General features: G+C 42.4%; 1 pseudogene; it reads left to right on the top strand.

Moving 5' to 3' along the window:
* The first annotated feature begins 2,590 nt into the window (after nt 1–2,590).
* On the top strand, nt 2,591–2,674 carry LOC121488405 (annotated as a pseudogene).
* The last annotated feature ends 13,156 nt before the right edge of the window (nt 2,675–15,830 follow it).

Below are 15,830 nucleotides of genomic sequence, written 5' to 3'. Positions count from 1 at the left end.
TATTAACCTCAAAGGGACAGAAAAAACATAAAATATATTCAGAACATAGACAAATTATTCAATTGATAATGTAATTGATTCATTTGATTGCTACCATACTTTACCTTTATTATGCAGTTCAAGTAATAATTGTATACTACACATAATAAAATAGAAGTTCAGAAAGATAAAACAACATAGAAACAAAATAAAAAACCTGAATGAACCAACCAAACCAAAAAGCTAAATCTACCGAAATGATACTGTGGGGATATTTAATGTTAGATCAGAGGGTTCATTTCAGGAATGGGCCTTATGCATGTTTGAAACATGGGCCCTACTGGAGTTCCCCATGCCCGGAAAATTAACCATTAATTCATTCATTTATGTAGTCCTGCAATAAAGAGAAATGTGCCAGGATATAAAGCACTTATCATTTGCATCTGAAGAGCAAGCAGCACCACAGTCAGATACTTCACATCAGAAAGATGGGTGAGAGGAGAGGGAGACAAAAAGGTATTTTTAATTGTAGGACAATGACAAAATCAAGCTTCTTGCTACTGGTTGAATCTTCATTCCATGGAGTGTTTATCCACAGCAGCTGTTATGTTTTGTTTGTGTGTGTGTGTGTGTGTGTGTGTGTGTGCGCAGCGTGTGTGTGTGAGAGGGACTTGGGAAAAGTGGAAGCCTCTCCCTGTATCCAGTACCTGGGTGTGAGCTGTCAACTCATGCTTTGTCAGAATATCACCTCTCATCCCTGATCATCAAAGAAACATCATATATCCTAATCATGTCTGTTGATGTCTTTCACTATTATTGTCCCACTGGCCAACCAGGCATATTGTTAAATTTTGCAGGATCTCATTGCCATTTTGAGGATGTTGTTCTTTATATTAAGTATAATGAGAGTTTATTGAATAATTTTATCTTACACTGACAGGATCATATTTGTATTTTGCAATGAGTACTCTAACTATTAGATGTACTCACTGATAAGGAATGTGGGGTTCTTTAGGAAGTTCTTGAAGAAGTCCAGTAAGAGATGGTTCTGGCATAGACTAGAAGAGCGGTCAGCAAAGTATTTCTGTAAAGGACAAAGAGGTAAGTATTTTAAGCTTTGTCAGCCATATGGTCTCTAGCGAAACTACTCTACTCAAAATGGTCACGGACAACATATTAACAAATGGGTGTGTCTGTGATCCCATAAAACTTGGTTTACAAAAACAGGAGGTGGGCTGGATTTGGCCTGCAGACCAAAGTTTGTTAATCCTGAACTAGAATGATAGTAAGGGAGGCATGTGGCTTTAAGACATGCTTAAGAAATAAATCAGATCTTTCTGAGAGATCTGATGTGGAGAAAAAAAGCAAGTGGGGTGGGTGATGACCCCTAGATAGGAGTCAACTTTGTAGATTTAGTGGAGGCCCTTCTTACTCTATCCCCACTCTTCCTCCCATCCATATGTCGTCCTCATTAGTTGTTGTTTTTGTCTGTCCATCACATTTGAACACCTTTCCCATGCTTACAGTGTTTCTACCTATGAATCCTCACTACCCTACAGTAAATGCCAAAAACTTGGTTTTCCAGTTTCCTGGCAGTGTGGGCATGTGACTTAGGCTCCACTGGTCAGATGTTTATATGTAATACTCTGATTTGGAACCTAGGGACTCAGTTAAGCACACGCCAGCCAGACACTCCACTCTGAAGGGATAGAAGGAGAGATGTCCCAGAGATAGCAGTGACTGAGACTAGTGATGTGTCCTAACTCAACATCAGGGCTGTGCATGAGCTGCCAGCCTGGGCCAGGTGGTAGTGATGCCCTCACTGACATAGCTCATGATGAAGGAGGCTATGTTTCCCTGAAGCACCTCCAAACCTGGTTCTCTGGCTCTCTCCCAGATACTCTGTGAGTCACGTAACAGGCTCTAATAAAACATGCTCTTTTCCCTCTTGAACTAGCTAGACTAGGTCCTGCTGTCTATAACTAAGAACATTCACTGGTTCCCTGCTTCAAGTCTCCCTCAACCCTCTCTCTGGGCAAGAGAGAATTCCATAGAAGTTCCTGAACCAGGGGATCCCTGGGTGGCTCAGCGGTTTAGCGCCCCCTTCAGCCCAGAGCGTGATCCTGGAGAACCGGGATCCTGCATCAGGCTCCCTGCATGGAGCCTGCTTCTCCCTCTGCCTGTGTCTCTGACTCTCTCTCTCTCTCTCTCTCATGAATAAATAAATAAAATCTTTTTTAAAAAAGTTCCTGAACCATTCTTTCTATGAAGCATCTTTTCATCTCATCAGGGCTCTAAGAGTTGCACAAGCAAAAAGATTTTAAAACCCAAATAAGGGATCCCTGGGTGGCGCAACAGTTTGGCGCCTGCCTTTGGCCCAGGGCGCGATCCTGGAGACCCGGGATCGAATCCCACATCGGGCTCCCGGTGCATGGAGCCTGCTTCTTCCTCAGCCTGTGTCTCTGCCTCTCTCTCTCTCTCTGTGACTATCATAAATAATAAAATTTAAAAAAAAAAATAAATAAAAATAAAACCCAAATAAAAGGAGAATCATTAATAATCAAGCCCTAAGTTGAGAGAAGAAAATAGTAAGCTTGAAATCAAGTTTTCAAGCTCTGTTCAGTGGCAGTATCATCTCCAATGAGGTTTATCCGAGGCGTGATTATTGCTAATTGAAATCAAGTTTTCAAAAATAAAGTTAATAAGGATGGCAGTGGATAAGAGAGGAGAAAGGCAGTGCAGGCTGGAGGAAGTCCATAGTCAGGACCTCAGAGGCAAGGAGGAGACTGGTCTACTGTGTGTACAGTTTGGGTGGGGACACAGATCATGTGGCATACAGATGCGCAATGCCAGATCATGCTAGAGAAGCCTTGAAACGTATCTGTGCAAGGGAGGACTGTCCCAGTGCAGCACCCCCTATGACTGCTGACCTAAAATTACTTCCCACTGCTTCTCCTTCCTGGCCTTTGTACATGCTGTTCCCTTTGCATGGCTCATTGTAGGTGCTCAACCAATATTTGTTCAATGAATGAATGAGTGAATGAATACGAAAATGAAGAATCGATGCAAGAAAGCCGACATGGCTGACATTGGACCAGAGCAGTGAGGCTGAGTGCAGCCTGGGCCAAGGAAGGAGGGGCCTGAATTACAGCTCCCCTGATGCCCCCCCCCCCCCCCAGAACTACAGAGAAAGAGATGACAATGAATGGGCTACCACAAGAGAGTGTGAGTCAACAACACACTGGACAAACCTATGTTTTATGGAAGACCTGTCACCTTTGATTTTGCTGACTGATGCTGAGGGACTCAAACCAATAGAGTTCAAAGCATGAACATTGGAAGAACAATCATGAGATTCCTTGCAGAGGTTGGTGCCTCCCCAACACATCTCTAGAAGAATTTAGAGCAATTCTTGTCAAAAGATGGTTCCTTTCTCATATCATGTTGCTGACAAATGGCAAAATCAAATGTCAGCAAAACAACTTCCTTTGTGGGTGAATGGTTTCACGATCCATAATGCATGTTCACATGGCCATGATTAAGGGTAAGACTTAACATCAAGGCTAAGACCAGGTAATTAATCAAAACCCTGATACATTTCTACAAACCTGTGAACAGTGCATTGGACTGCACATTGTGGTTGATCCGGGACTTTCTATTCAAATGGGACAGGCCATATAGCTCATATATTTCAAGACAATATGCGGTGGGAGTGTAAAAATGTCATTAAGAGGAAAGTGACTTGAAGACTGAGGCCAGAGGTCTCATTTCACCCAAACTTGTGCTGCAAATTGTAGATTCAGCCTCCTACTCAAGGATATGTTTAAGAAAAATATTTTAAAAATGTAAAACTTAACTAAGCTCATGGACAATATAAACACTTAGCTATGGTAAGTTTGAATATAAAATAAAGAATGAAGAAGGGATCTCTTATTGAGCTCACAGCTCAGACTATTTGGAACAGTTTTGGACACCTGATTGAAGCCTTTCAATTAGAAACAGTGTCTGCAGAAGTTCGTCCTTTATATCCAGGATACACAGCATGGGGTTCCCCGCCACCCCCCACCCCCGCTCTGACACCTTATCGGGTGTTTGTGTGTATAATCCTCAGGGACAATGCCTCTGATCCACTGAATCATTATCTTGGTGTCAAAAGAATAGGTCCTGGAAGCATAATCATATTCCTAAAAATTTACTTTTCTGTATGTTGATGTTCCAAGTATAGCTTTCCAATGGGAGGAACACAAGGCTGTGAACATCACAAGCTCTGGGAAAGAATCAGAGTGCTAAGGAAAAAGGAGAAATGTCTCAGTGAAAACTGGTGAAGTATCACTTTAGAGTTTTATGTGGCAGGTAATAGAGAATCATGGAAGGAGCACAGGTTTTAGACTCAGATCCACCCAAGCTCCAATGCTGTGTGACCTTGGATGTATGATTTGTCCTCTCCAAGGCAGCTTCCTCATCAGTATGACAGAGTATTAAAACCAGCCTCAGAGAGACACACACAATGCCATGTACTTATCTTCATAATTATGATAGATACTGTTACGGTTGTTGTTATTACTCTTTCCACCATCTTGCCTACAATATAGGCAGTCTAGAAATGTGTTCCTCCCCTCAACAAGTCCCCCAGAAAATGAGATTTTTTTCAGGGTTGCTTAACCCTTTCACTCTCAGACTAACTTGTGGTGTCCTACCCTCATGGCTCAGTGGTGCTGCATCTGAATTTCCACAGGAAAATAGCTACCCTTGACAGACTGTCTCCTTTGGGTCAGGTCTGTGCTTGACCCTAGAGGAATGGAGAGGAACAAGATTCCTGGAGCTCCCAGGCATTCAGGAAAGAGACAGAAAACAGATCTCTCACTGTGACATGTGGTAGAGAGGGGGTTCCAAGAATACCAGGACGTAGAGTCAGAGAATGCTTTCTGGAAAATGGCAGTCAGAAGAGTGTGCCTGTCTTAAAGGTTGGCACTGGCTCTGCTGTGCCTCAGTGTCCCAGGAAGTGCTTTATTCAGCCTCTCCTAGGCTCTTTCTCTCCTCAGTCAGAGTGTCTTCTTTAGGTCCCCGGTCACCTAGAACTCATCATGCCTTCAGGAGTCTTGCTCACATAATACTTACGAATTATATGGAAACTTGGGATGATTGAAACTTATGGCACTCTAATAAAGAGCAATAGTGATGTGGGACTTGAGGGACTTTTCAAGATTAGATGTAGGGTCCAGGGGAGAGTCACCTGCTATGTAAGCAAGCTTTCTTGGTCTACCACACAGTGTCTTGGATACCTAGCCAATTGCTGGAACATATCATGGTCTCAGTGCTCTAGCTCTGGGTCAGCAGGAAGCCATAAGTTGCCTCAAAGAGAAAGTCCTCCCCCTACCATAGAGCGCTTGACTTGGATTTTGCCTAGAAGAATATTTACAGGGAATAGCACAGGTGCCACTTATGCAAATTCTACAGTGAATTACAATGAATTCCAGAGATTCATTACCCCCTCAGCTAGACCTAAGACATCCTCCACATGCTATTTCCAAAGAGCAGGGCCTCAGAGTAGCCAGGACCCTTCCCACCCTAGGCCACCACTGCCTATTGATGGAAGGAGCTCATGACATACCCACATCTCTCATGTTTCTTGTCCCACCTTTTTATCTGGGATCTTTGTTCTACCTGTGTTTCTCATAACCTGGGATTCTGGTATCCCCCATGGTGAGTATATGGTTTCATGCAAATCAGAGTCTGGGAAATGAATCATCACCCCAGCTTTGAGTGTGGGAGGGAGTGGGGCAGGGCTGAGGTTACAGCAAAAATCCCATTGCTGGAACCAGAGGCAAAGTATCTTGTTCTACACACCCTCAACATAGTCACGTTGGCCTCATATTATAAAATGATAGAGTACAACATGGTTAAATACATCACTGATTTGCCAATAATAGGTATTGGTGTATAAGTCTAACTGGTGGTGCAGCTGCCGGAGGTATTGATTTTACTGTCTAATGGTTGAGAGAGATGTTATCTTGATTAATTAGAAGTCAAAAACAAATGCATCTTCTATTAAATCTCTTGTGGCATTCACCTGAAAAAAATTCTACACGTGTCTTAAAAATGTCGGAAACCTAAAAGGACAGGGTGAGGAGAGAGCAAACCACCCCTTCCGCCACCTGTCCTGAGTGAAGATAATGTCTGTGAGTTCTGGGCAAGCTGATGTGAGCTTATCGACCCGAAGGAAAGGGGGGTGCCCATCCTTCTCTTCTTTCCAACTGCAGCCTTAAATTCAGAAATTAAAAAGAGAAAGTACCACTGAATATAACACTTTCCCTGGAGTTACATACTACAGTCTTTCGGGGTTTGGCTGGACATAGACATTTCGCTTACCCTGCTATCCCAAAGACTGGCAGAGTGTTGGGTGCAGGACTTCCTCCACAGGAAGAATTTTAGAAGCACCCAAGGGATAATTTCCGGAAGCCATGAATAGAGTGCTAACCAGTATTATTCTTAGAGATGAAAGGCATATGCATATCATCTGCATGATTGCTAAATTTTGCTCAAAGTATATTTTTACATTAAAAAAATCAAATGAATTTTAGAAACAAATATTACTTAGGTTTTTAGTGATCTTAAAAAAAATATTTTTTGCCCTTACTATACCAATCCATATGGCATGATAAACCATAATATAACATAAAGCTGTAATGAAGGTTGATCTTTTGGATTTGCAAGCTGATTTTTATAAAACAATATACATTGGGTGGCTGTTGTTTTTCCACATTTTTCTTTAGGATCTCAAAGTTTCTTCTTTCTTCAACTTGAACATTGCCTCCATCAATGAAACTGAAGGTGAACCTACATGCCATTGTGGGTGTGGCAAGAAGCTGAGTTACGAGCACATTTGGAAAATATTCCTAACTATCTGTGCTGAAATGTAACTGCTCTGCCATTTATTAACTATTTGACATTGGGAAAATGATATGGCATTTCTAAGCCAACATCCTATTTGTTGTCGTGATTTATACATCAAATATCTATTAACAACTATTTATTGAAGGGAGGAGAATACAGTGGTGAACAAGAGATACCTGGTCCCTGCTCATATTGAAGTTGTAGTTGTGCCATTCTGAATGGGATAATGTATGGAAAAGGACTTTGCAGTCTATGATCTGCTTACTAACTGTAAGATACTATTTCTATTTGCATTGCAATTGCTGGATGATTTCTCTCTTCAACAGGACTAAGCTTAAGCCATCCTATGTCATGTTGTAAAATGTCTATTTGAAAGTCTAAGCTACAGAATTTGAAAGACTGCCAAGTTCACTTTATTTTTTTTAAGGACATTTTTCTAGCTAGGAGAGAAATTTTTACCTGCAGAGCTCAGATTAAAGAACAGTCACTTGGGTCAAGGTCACCTTGTTACGGACCCCAAGAGGGATCCCTCCTCTACATTGACTCTGAATCTATTTTTCTTGCCAAGTGTCAGGATGCTACTCTTTCTCCAAATGCTTCTTCAATCTCCTTGCCATTCCTCAATTTCCACATGAGCCAGATCAGATCAAAGCAGATGTTGGCTTGAAGTTAATTTGTCCATTCAACTAATTGACAATTCCTGAGGTCCCACTGTGGGCCCAGGCTCTGGGCCACGAGGTAGGGACACAGGAGATTCTTCTGCCCTCGTGGGGCTCACTGGTTTAGATGAAGGTCTTCAGAAAAATCCTAATTTCCTCCTTTTTTGGCAATATTGAGAGAGAAGTACAGAAATGAAAACTTGGCTGCCTGGGGATGGTGAGGTAGGGGTGGGGGAGGGAACTTGCATAAAATCTTTCTCCTGATCCACCTATTTCAGCAACTTTATACAATCAGTGGGAAAAAAAAATGGCCTAAGAAAGCTACCCTCAGCACCCCACACTTTATAAGCACAGAGTGATTTAAAAGATCCAATTTTTAGAGCTTCATGTTAGTTTTATGTGGAAGTTTCCAAGGAGTTTACCAGGAGAAAAAAAAAAAGGTATAAAGTGTCCATAGTTTAGATGTTCAATTATCCCCTTCCTTCTAGTGGGGAAGCACTTCATAAGTGGGAAACTCCTTTTCTCTGACCAACTGAAATCATTCCCTGAAAATAAGAAGCACAAATTCCTCCTCAAGAAGCCGAGACATGTATGAGTCTTGCTCCTAGGCAGGCCTAATTTGCACCCCATCATCTATTCACATCTGAGTAAATCTTCACTAAGGGAAGCTCTTAGTCCATTCAGTTAATGAGCAGTGACAATAGCAACCTTGGGAACCTACACGTTTTCTCCAATTCCCGTGGGATATTTGTTTGGCCATGGTTAATGGCAAGTGGCTTTTGATACTTAAGTGTTCATCTTCTTGGGCATATTCAATTATATTAACATAATTCTTCCATGGGGATCATCCAGTCAAACCCATTATCTCATGGAAGAAGAAATTGAGGCCTGGCGATGAAAATAATTTTCCCAAGATCAGTAAAGATGTAAAAGTACCCATGACAGGAATTATTTCTCTGTGTCTATTGAAAACTCACTTCTTCTTCAAGACCCAATTTAGGGGCATCCAGGTGGCTCAGTGGTTGAGCATCTGGGTTTGGCTCAGGTCCTGATCCTGGGGTCCTGGAATCGAGTCCCACATCGGGCTCCCCACGAGAAGCCTGCTTCTCCCTCCGCTTATGTCTCTGCCTCTCTCTCTGCATCTCTCATGAATAAATAAATAAAATCTTAAAAAAATAAAAGACCCAATTTAAGCCCTACCTCTTCCAAGACCCAATCCCTGAGCCCTGTTCCTCCCCTGTGTATGGGCTGTACTTTCTTCTCCTTTTTTTGCCTGCTGGCTCCTTCTCATCCTTCTGGACTCATTGTCAATGGCACTTCATCTGAGAACTCCTCTCTGATTACCCAAACTAAATTAGATCTCTCCCCATATTTTCTCTGAGGACACTCAATTATTTTTCTCTCATAATACTCATTTTTGTGGTTGTGTTTGTATAACGTCTGACTCTCTCACAGATTCAAAGCCCCGTGAAGGTAAGAATTCATATCTACGTGGTTCATCAAATTAGATCTTCCACTTAGTCTTGTGCCTGCCCCAGAATAGATTCTCCTTCAAATGAATGAATACAAGAACCTCCTACCTTCATGTTGTATGTCTCCATGGGCTCTGGTAGTATGTGCTTTCTTCCTTACTTAATGCTTAATATTTGGTCATGTATGGATTTTTTTCTTATAATTTCACATTTTTGAGTGTTACTCTTTCTGGTAATATTATTCGCTAGTTATTAGTAACTAAATATCTAGTATTTATTACTTGTCTTACCTTTATTAAAAAAAATTTATCCTTAAACAATTTTAGAGGTGGGGAAGCAGAGAGACCAAAAGCACTGGTAATGCTGGGCCGGCATGAAAAGTTGCCTCATACTTAAGGGAATCAGCCATCCCAGTTTGCCTAGAACTGTCTCTAAGTTGCCACTGAAGTTTCCATGACCCATGAAATCCCTCAGTCCTGAGTCAATTGGGACAGTCACCCTATTTACACTCCTTTGCAGATCAAGTTTCACAGTGTTAAGCCCTGGATCAGTCCTTATAATTGCAGATTATCAACCCTCTGTGTGAAAACGAAGTCCATTTTCTAGCTATACAAGTGTTTGGTATTTAAAGTCAGAATATTAGGTGGTGGTTAAGTATTTCGGGTTATAAAAATGGAGTTCAAATTTTACACAATTTTTCTTCTCTCGTTTGCCTTACACTAACATGAAAGTTGAATGGTGGAAGGCCTACTGATGACTATGTCTTTGTAGGCATAGTAGCTGATGCCCTCTTCCACATTTTGAAGAGTCTTCTACTGGAACCCTTCTCCCCTAGGGTTCTGGTCCTTGCGCCAGCTGGGAAATAAGGAATTTTGATGATATGGAGATCTATATCTATATAATAAAAGAATATATATATAATCATGAGATATATGGAGATATATCTATAGATATAGATATAGATATAGATATAGATATATACACACATATATATGTGTACCTACAAGGCTGAGTCTGAACTCAGGAGGAAAGTTGGGAAAGTTGGGAATCCATATTGGTCTCTTACCTCCTATAGACTTCTGGCTTTGAAGGGGGGGTGGGCTGCAGGAGAAGCTGGCCCCACATATCATGCTGGCACCTCTTCAAGGTGTTGGAAAAGCTGAAGCAGATGATTGAGCTGATGGAGATGCTGTGAGCTTGACATCTGTTCCATGCCAATCAGATATGCCAGCAGATAAGTGGCAATGTAGGACTGCCTCCCCTGGCCCCTGGAGAGTAAAAGAATATAGCCACACCTCTAATGTCCCCTTCTAAATCTCATACAAAATGTCTCAAGTGGCATTAACTTGGGACTATGCAGGGAAGGGAATTCTAGGAAATGTGCAGCTTAGCCTAGCTGATACAATACAAATCCACCTCAGCCCACCCCTTGTCGACTTGGCTTCCATAAGTGGCCCTTTCAGCCATAAACGAAGACAATATCAAAATTACGTGGGAGATCACAATGCACCTAATACCATCCTAGGGATTGCACAATCTCAAAGGCCTTCTAAGATGTTTCTTGAAGCAAGCTGTCCCCAGTGACTTTTTGGCTCCAAAGCCCATACACAGTCCATCCTGTCCTTGTCACCGTACTTTTGCAGCAATCAGACAGGATTCTTGTTTATTCAGTGTCTTTATAATTTTTCTAAATTTTTCCTACCAAGCCTCGACTGGGAAGTAGCCTGGGGTTATTCAGTCCATGTTGCAGGTTTGGATTTGGGGAGTTTGTGTACTGTAAGGTCCAAGTGGAGGGACTTGAATTCTATCTGCCTGACTTTCCTCCCAACTGCGCAACTGTATACACGGGGGCCCTTCTTTTCTGAAGCTCTTTCTTTCTTAAAAAGGGAAGGGAGAAGAAATGTGTGGGAAATATCAGAAAGGGAGACAGAATATAAAGACTCCTAACTCTGGGAAACGAACTAGGGGTGGTGGAAGGGGAGGTGGGCGGGGGGTGGGGGTGAATGGGCGATGAGCACTGAGGGGGGCACTTGACAGAATGAGCACTGGGTATTATTCTGTATGTTGGTAAATTGAACACCAATAAAAAATAAATTTATTAAAAAAAACAATACTGTAAAAAAAAAAGAGAATGAATTTTGCCAGTTTATTTCGGACAGCACAACATAGAGCAAAATACCTGTGGCGGAGAAGGAAAACCAGGTGGTATTTCCAAAGGAGAGGTGCTTCTTTCTACCAGCACTTTCCATCCTTCTTTTAACTATAGGGTTTCCCCCAGGGTTCCCAAATGCTTTGAGAAAAGGCTCCTCATGCTTGTTTGTGTGCATGCCTTGTCTTCCAAACTAGCCTGCCTGTCCCTAAAGCAGGAAGGATACCCTGTTTGTCCTCTTGCACCTGCCCCAAGTGTGCCACAGCGAGGGTCCCCACTCTCCAAAGCAATGCCCAGCAGAGGAGGTGTTGTGCCTGCACCGTGTTCTATAAAATCCGTTTGCAAAATGAACCTTGGACATGAGTACAATTTACATGGTGAAATCACAAAGGGGCTTTGGGATAAGACACTCCACCTGGTCTTCCTAAAATGGGCCCTCGCCGTGAGCCTCCCCCAAAGCCCCACAGCGACCGTGTTTCCCCAGGCTCCGTGTCAGCCCCTGAGCTGGCCATGGTGCTGCTTAAGGAGAGCTTGGCTAATTCAGTCAGCTCGGCTCTCTCTGCCCGGCTCTGACTGACAGCCCGGGCCCCTGCTCATCCCTGAAAACTAGCATCAGGGAATGACATACAGTTTGATAACATAAGATGCTTAGGTTTTTTGGCTCAAGTGAGATGTTCAGAGCTAATAGCCCTGTGAGCTGAGTTTTAGCTGCGATCTGCACCTTGAGATATCCGTTATGTCTGGCTCAGGAAAAAGGGAAAAGAATGAGAGCTTATTTCTAGAAAGGTTTCCGATGAGCAGCATTTGTCATTGAAGGGGAAGATGGGTATAATTAGCTTGTCAGTCTAGTTTGGGCTGAGCAGGCTGTCTCTGCTAAGAAAGATGGACTAACTGCCAGAGCCACTGACAGGCAGTCGATAGCGCAGCAATTAATGTCATAAATAATTCCAGAACCAATTACATCAAAATGGACTCAGAGCTTTAAAAAGGTACAGAATTCTCTTATTCTTCCTGCTAACAGCAAGAAACAGCTTTCATTTTTCTCTGTAATTACTTTTCATTGTATATAGCAATACAGCTGAGCTTTTCTGTCCATAGTTAAGCCTCGTCTCTTCCCCCACCGCCAGGCTCCCTCCTTCCCCCCACAGCACCGGCTGTTAAAGCAGTGGGGTGAATGTCTAATCTTTTAACTTGGCTGTTGCTGGAGAACTCCAGCTACACCTAAATGATTAAGAGCCAAGTTTTCGAAAATGTCATGGACAATGACAGCAGAGTGCCCCAAACAATGGCATTTGGAAATGAAGACATTTGTGAAATAAATGGATTTGTCTTATTATTTTAAAGGTTGCTGTGACTTTGCTTACACTGAATTTATTGATTCCCCCCCCCCTTTTTGCTTCTCCTTTTCCTTCTTCTTTTTCTTCCCCTCCTCTTTCTGTATAGTCGCAAGCGCAGAAGGCAGGCCAACCCATTCCCTCCACACAGGAAACGCGATTCAATACTGCCCATGTGGGCTAATGGGCATTTTTTTTTTTAAAGAAGGACGATCTGTCTCTTTAGCATAGCATTTTGCTTAAAAGCTATTCTCTTGAGCTGTCTCAACTCTGCAGCTCGTTCTCTATGCATTACAGTACATATGTAGATAACACAAAGGCTATTATACACATAATAGCAACGACATACCAGATACCACTGGTGCTAATAGTCTTTTTTTTTTTCTCCTTTTTGCTCTGTCCCCATCAGTTGCTTCCATGGCTGGTTTAGCGAAACGAGAAGATTGTGAGAAAGCAAATTACTGTAGTATTCATTCACAGCTTTGTTCTGGGCCTGACAAACATTTCCAACTTTTCAACCATGGTGGCATTTACTCCAGAGGGACCAGGGTAAATGGCTCAGGAAGCTCCCACCGCTTCGAAACCAGAAACAGCTGCTGGTGTTGCTTGCAGTTTGCTGAGTGTGCTCTGGCTTTGAGCTTCCTGCAGCTTATGGCTCTCCCTTTAGCAGTAGGTGTCACTGCGGTGAGTGGTAATTACAGCGGAAGATTTTAGAGGACACGGGATAATTAGGCCAGCCTGCGCAGGCATAAACACTGACATTTACCATATTAAAAACTGGAGATGTCGGCATTTTCGTCCCTCCCAAGACCACAACAATAGCAACCTCCCCAACAAAGACGAGTTTTCAAGAGAACAAAGGGTCTTTGCGTTTGGGGGAGTTTGACTGGGTGCCTGGTGCTTTGCAGTTGGTCCTGGATGGGTTCTGCTGACCACTCAGAAAAGGACCCAGCTGAGGTTATGAGGCTCATGTTCTGCACTCCTGCTCCTGCCCCCTTGGATGTGCAGAATGTCATATCCTTGGTTTGAAAGGTGGAGGGGGAGGTGGTAGAGCATGATAAATGACACATGCAGAAAGCACCTCTCTCCTTCCACTTTGGGCTGGATGCAGGTAAACTCACTCCTCTTCACCTGAGCCTGGCAATAACACCAGGTATGTTTCCTGGTTCTTTGGCAAGTGACAGTCAGGCAGTAGGAAGGTAGATGACCTCAAATCCCAAACCATCCCTCTAAGGGCTGAGGTTGTTGAGATGTCCCTCAACCTCCATCCCAAATAGAAAGGGAACTAGTACCTAAAGACAAGGTCAATAGTACCTGGGCTGCAGCTGAAACTTCAGTAAGGGAGTCCCTTCTGAAAGATACCAGGCTGCTTCAAGGGCAAAGTGGAAGAATCAGAAAAACCTGGGTTTGAAGCCTGACTACTTTCCTATTAAAGGACCCTGGATAACTCAGACCTACAGTTTTCCCTTCCATAAAATGAAACAAACTGCCCAGCCAATAGGGTTGTTTTAAGGATAAAATAAATGCACACATATAAAGCATTGAGCACACAGGAAGAGTTTGAGAAAATGATCCATAAAAAAGGTAGGAAGCATTTGGCCAAATGGTAAAATTCTTTATGTTTGCAAAAGTCCATTTGCCCCAAATTGGCAACAGTGCTTGAGGATGATTCCCCAACAGAAGAGAGAAAGCTCAAGCCCAAACTGTCTCTTCTTGGGAGAGATGGCAACGATCAAATAAGGAACCCTAGGTACTCTCTTGACCCAAGACTCGGAGAGATGTTTGTACCAGATAAAGTGGTGTGAATTAGTTCTCACATTTGTTCCCTCACCAACCCTGCAGATAGAAGAGTGGACTTCCCTCAGGTTGAGACCACACACTAGCCTTTAGGATGGGAACTTCTCAGTATGGTCCAGGTTTAAAATATCATCCTAAATATGGAGGCCCTCGTGGTCACACAAATTCTATTTTTCTTGAGGTGGGTTGTAGGGAACGGGTTCATGGAGCCTTGTGGTCCGGGAGAGTAAAACAGTGTGGAACTATGGAAAGACCTGGAAGCCTTGTTCCTTCCAGGTGACTATATGCTAACCCTGGGCAGATTATTCAACCATTTGAGCATGAATATCTTCACTTATAAATGAGGGAAAGTAACTTACCTCCGCCCACTAATGCTGTGGGAAGAGTAAATGAGATAGCTCAGAGTTCTCCCAGGAGTTTGTGAGAACTGATGTCAGATGGTGTGTAAATATGAAGTGCTTCTTTATTGATAATATTCATGGTACCCCAGGGAGCTTTCTGGATGTGGCTATTCCCCTTTGCAAGACGTTGGGCTCTGAGTTCCTTGTTTTGACCTAAGCAACAATGCAATCCTGCAAGGTCAACAGCAACAAGTACTAGCAAGCTGAACTGGAGATGGGTCTTGCTCTGCCAGCTGTTTTTTCCAAATTAAAAATAAGCCCAATAAATTTATTTCAACTACTTGTAATAGTCAGCCGAGAAGTGTGTGGACACATAAAAATCAGAATTTCCAGAATATTTCAGTGACTTGTAAAAGAGTAGAACCGCGAACTTTAAATGGTAACCATCTTGGACAATTTGGCCTGACTGGAAATACACATCTCCACAGCAGAATGGAGAGGTGGGTCCAACGGTCATTTGTACTAAGCAAAAGTTGACTTGTACAGGGAGGGTCAAGGCAAGATTTGTGGTTAAGAAAAAAACATATGACATATGAGCAGCCTTTGGGACTGGGGTGGTCTTTTGAGATAGTGTCTGAGATGGTCCCAGAGCCATGTTCCCTGTGGTCCTCCTTGCTCTGATAATATTTTCTTCTGTAATTTAGAACCGTAGGCAAACATACCGCTTTCTCTCTTCCTTGGCTCTAAGGGAGCTAAATTCTTGTCCACTCTATAGGGATTATGGGTAATTGGGCAAGCACAAGGGTTTTGGAGTCAAACAAACTTGGATTCAAATTCTAGTCCCACTACTTCTGTGCTTTATAACTTTGGACAAACTAATAGATCTTAGTTTTGTTTTTCTTTTCTTTTTTCTTCCTTGTTTGTTTTTCTTGGTATAGTGTGTTTAGTAATACACAATTCATAAGGTTTTAGGGTAAATTATATAACATCCAACAAGGCAATCATGATAGTAGCTATACTAGTAGAAGTTATAGTTGTAGAGTGTAGTAGTAATAATAATAATAATAATAATAATAATAATAATGGTAGTAGAAGATACTGTTTTAGACTCTTAATAAAGTCATGGATAGAAGTGATCAGAGCTAGAATTCCAACCCATTTTCTGACTTTAAAGCCTCTTTTGAACATCTGGAACACAATAATCT

This window comes from Vulpes lagopus, chromosome 3, assembly GCF_018345385.1.
Source record: "Vulpes lagopus strain Blue_001 chromosome 3, ASM1834538v1, whole genome shotgun sequence".
Taxonomy (NCBI): Eukaryota; Metazoa; Chordata; class Mammalia; order Carnivora; family Canidae; genus Vulpes; species Vulpes lagopus.
The sequence above is the reverse complement of the archived record's forward strand: the minus strand, read 5'-3'. Positions and strand labels throughout refer to the sequence as shown.